Genomic DNA, 4,866 nt, shown 5'->3' with positions numbered 1-4,866 from the left:
CACAAAAACCTCCCTCGGTTAGCCCGATGACAATAGGACTCTTACTCATGACACGTTGGCAACTGAGAATATTTTATGTCAGCACTGTGGTCGGTGAGAGCCTGGTGTGGAATTCGTATTGACCTGCCAACGCTGGAATTTGAACCCCGTACACCTCATCGGAAGACGAATACCCTGCCCCTTGAGCTACAACAGCTCTCTTTAAGGTATGATGAAAGACAAAAATGGTAAAATAAAACGAGATTTAATGTGAATTTATATTCATAATTAGGGCTAGATCACTGCAAAAAGCACTAGATGAATTTTATTTTCCTGAAACTTAATTGCTTGCAATTGAATCCTGATAGATCCAGAAAAGGAACTTACTGTCAGAAAATAATTATGAATTCTACAGAAAAAACATGTTTTTCACAAGAAAACTAAAAAAAAAATGTTTAAGGAAAAATACATTCTTTTTGTGTTTTGACCGTTTTCTACGTACTGAAATAAAGACAAGCATTCATCACATTTACAGATATTCTTCGGTTATTTGGCTGTTTAAAGTTGATTTTTCCTCGTAAATAAACATATTATAACCACCGATTCAAATTTTAGTTATTGTCGTGTATTTTTGCTTACCGTAAGATAACTTTACCTTTTGCAACCAAATGAGGTGGCTCAGGTTCAGATACCAGCATTGACTGTTCGTTCCAATTCTGCTGTCAGATCGACCGACCACAATGTAGATATATTTACTCAATAGAGTTTTTTTTGTCAAAATGACTGATTTTCTTAACATAATATTTTTGTAAACTTCGCAGTACTTATCCGCTTCTGAAACAGATGTCCGTTTTTAAAAGACAGTGTTTCTCTGAGAAATGAACGATTTTATAGTGACACACCAGCTGGCAATTTTTTCAGTAAATTTAGAATTTTTACAGCGTACTGCTACTCAAATTTTCAGTTCAAATATCATTCGAGAAGCAATACTAATCATTCAAACTACTAAAGATAACTTTAGTTTATAATTATATCAAATAACTCTCTTCGTTAAATAAATACCTGTACACCGCTGATCATTGTAAAGTGTATTGAATAGAATCTAATTATTTTTATTTATTATTTTTTTCTTGTTTGAAATTTCTAAATCTTTAAAAATAAGATAATTTTTGATACATTGCATCAAATCCTATCAGTTCTCCTCAGAAGGAATTTTAAAATTCAGAATATTTTATACATTTATTTAATAAATTTATTTCAAAAATATGTTGACAGAAAATATGAATAATAAATTATTTTAGTTCAGTTTTTTCCGTGTTTCTGTTTACTTGTCAAAAACTTCAGACTCAAATTGACAGTGTTAATTTATTTTCTAAAATAATACCTTATCTTTAAAAAGGTGATATATTCTAGTTAAACAAAATTTGTCATTCAAATAGTGCATATATTTAAATATAAGTGATTACATTAAATTATAAAATGTTTGAAACAGAAGAAAACCATGTTCCTTAGATTTCAAAAGGAACATATTAATAATTATGGCACCTTATATGTAAATATTTGTTTCATGAAATAATAAATTTCATGTTATATGTTTTGTAAAAGCAATTATTCCTTAAAAAACTATTAAATCTCGAGTAAATTTTCGTTTTTTCAGTAGAATAATTTCGGTTGCGATAATTCAATAGATTATTCCACCTGTGAGTGAGTAAACATGCCTGAATATAAAATGATAATATGTAATTCGGATAAACTAACTTAGCATTTCGCTTAGGGCTAATTCACACCTACGTTAAGGAAATGAGTTAAGATAGATATCTTAAGTACGTAATTCTAGTTAAGTACTTCATGAATTATAGTAAATATAGTTACGAAACAAAATTAAACTCTGGTACTTAAAGTTTAGTAAAAAAAATCAATTTATTGAACGCAATTAAGTTAGTTTCATTAATACATATATCAGTAATTTACTGTGAAAATAAAGCTAATTACAATGAGTTATAAAACTCTTTTTTATAAAAAAATAAGAAAATGATATATATATATATATATATATANGCAGGCTGGAAGAGGGAGTGTTATGGTTTGGGGAATAGATATAAACATTTTGAATGATTTCACACTTTTCAGAGAAATTTTAAACTGCTCAAATTTAGAAAAATGAAAGGGGAGAAATAAATAGAAATTTCAGAATTATAAAGAAACTAAAAACCTAATTGTAAATAATAAAGAAAATGTCATTCTTATTGTGGAATAATTACTTAACAAATTAATGTATACGTATTTACACCAAAGGTTGTTTCATTTCGTATTTTATTGTATTTTTAATGTTTCAGAATTTCTGGAGATGAAATCCGATATCTTACTTTTTAATAATCCGTATACAAAGTGTTTCATAACATAAATTGAAAGTTTTCTAATTTCAGCACAAGTAGAGCACACACAAGATGTGGTTTTTCTTAAACTCATAAAACTTAACTTTTGTAACCGTCCTTGAACGGCTGAAACAATTTTTGAATCATGTTTAACGAATGGCGACGAAAGCATGATCCAATCTGATACACAAAAAATACCTTGCAATATTTTTTTTAATTTAATTTGAGTATCTCTTCTTCTTCTCTCAAAGCACTTCAGCCTGTTGCAGGCAAATCCAAAGCAGCTCTTGCCATCTGGCAATCGCAGCAAATTTCTTCCAGTTCATCTTATTTGCATTGTTTCTATCTAACAGAGCATGAATTTGAATATTCAGAAATTTATCTAAAAATTAAAATTCCGTTTTACCTTAAATCTTTTTTTTCCAAATCATTTCTAACATCTACGAAATAGGAAAAAAACACTAATGCACGTTTGTGATCCTCCGCCCCTCCCCTCCTAACTTATAAAAAGTAATGACATTTCTAAACTCGGAAAAAATGTTAGGAATGAGTATTTGCCTTTTATTCGGAGGTGAAAAGGATACTATATATATTTTTTCTCAGAAACTTTCTGCCTCACATAGATATTTGAACGCTGAGTTAAGACATTGACAGAGGTCTCAATGGGAGAAAGTGAGGAAATATTCGGAGAAAATTAAATGAAAGACACTAAACGAAATTTTAAGGTAATGTGTTAATTTTTATTTGTTTAAATTAGTCATGTTTCGTTTCTTTCTATCTTCAGCAATAAAAGCTTGCAATGATAAAATCCGAACCATTTGGGCTTGCGTTGTTGAGCTTGAATTGCAGTTACAGAGGTCAATTTTAGCCCCCCCCCCAATCAAAAAGTTGTTCAGAATTTTGAGTTTACTACTCTGAGAGAGACGTGTGAAGTTTTTTTTTACGAACAGTTTATCCTAAGCTGAACAAAATAAGTAACTTAACTGATATAGGGTAAACCAANATCAGTTTTTCCTTAGAAAATAGAAAAATGTCAGTTTTTTGTCGTTTTTGAAGCAATTTTTCAAAGCATTACCTAGCTGAAAATTACAAGTAACTTAACTGATATATATCATGTCGGCCCATTGTTTTCAAATGGGCTATCACGAAAGCAATATTGCTTCTGGTAGGCAGGTTAAGCCCTCTATATAAAGCAATTGTTAAATAATGGTTAAATGGTTTACTTCGTCAGATATGCTTTCTAGTTAAATTTGTGTAGTATATCCGGTAATATTCACTAATTTGATTTTACATTCATATAAAGTAACACCTTCAGTAACGAAAAAGTATAAAAGAGTAAAATGATTTTATTTTTTTATTATACCGTTATATGCTTTAATGTTTGTGAATAATTTACTTTGTTAATTAATGAATATTGTTATTTATGGTCTACTTTTAACACCGTTTAAGAAACAGGCATTCATCTAGTGTGTTATATTATAAATAAAGATTTTTTGAAATAGAATTTTAAAAAAAAAGTTTCATTGCATTATTTGCATTTTTATTGAATCAAATGTAAAAATATCAATGACTAATGCGCAAATGCAAGGGAATTGTAAGAAAAATCAAACGAATCAAAATATTTTAACGATTATAAAATTAAATTAACGAAAAGATTACTGTGAAAGAACACTCTGTCCTAGTAGGTAATACCTTAGATTGTAGCTTTTGTCTCAAGAGCTTATCGCACATTTTCGAATTTGTTTTTTTAATTTTGTTGGTAACTTTACGTTTTATATTTGCAATCAATTTTTCTTCTCATTCACATCTGGAAAATCTTGAGAATGGTGCTTATTTTTGAGCGCTTGAACCATGCCGAATTTTATTTCTGTCTACATATTTTTGAAGTCAATGAGGTGACACTGGTTCAAATCCTAGTGATGGCTGAGCGATACACATTCTGCTTACGGTTTGCACCGACCATAATGCTGACATGAAATATCCTCAGAGGAAGACGGATCATGGGTCACAGGTCCCTTGTCGTCCCACTGGATGTTTTCGTGGTTTTGGTCGTCATATATATATATATATATATATATATATATAAACTGCTGTTTGTAGAAAATGCAACACCATGAAAGAATCATCAGAATCAAATGAAATTTAATGCAGAAACGACTTGTACTGATACAAATAAATGATGAAATTTTCAAAACAAAAGAAACAAATTAAGCGTCCGAAATCAGTATTTGGTGCAGCCACCACGCGCTGCAATAAGTGCTGCTATACGACGTGGCATGGAGTCAAACAGATGTTGAATATCTGCTTGAGGAAGAGAATTCCATATCGCTTGTATGCGCAACCAAAGTTCGTCTTTGGAAACTGCAGGACGCGGATCACGAGTGAGACGCCGACCAACCATATCCCACACGTGCTCAATAGGCGACATATCCGGCGAATAAGCAGGCCAAGGAAGAAGTTGCATGCGTTGTGCTGAACAGAAGTCTCTAACAGTCCGCGCAACATGTGGGCG

This window comes from Parasteatoda tepidariorum, chromosome 2 (assembly GCF_043381705.1).
Source record: "Parasteatoda tepidariorum isolate YZ-2023 chromosome 2, CAS_Ptep_4.0, whole genome shotgun sequence".
Lineage (NCBI taxonomy): Eukaryota > Metazoa > Arthropoda > Arachnida > Araneae > Theridiidae > Parasteatoda > Parasteatoda tepidariorum.
This window is presented reverse-complemented; position numbering follows the sequence as displayed.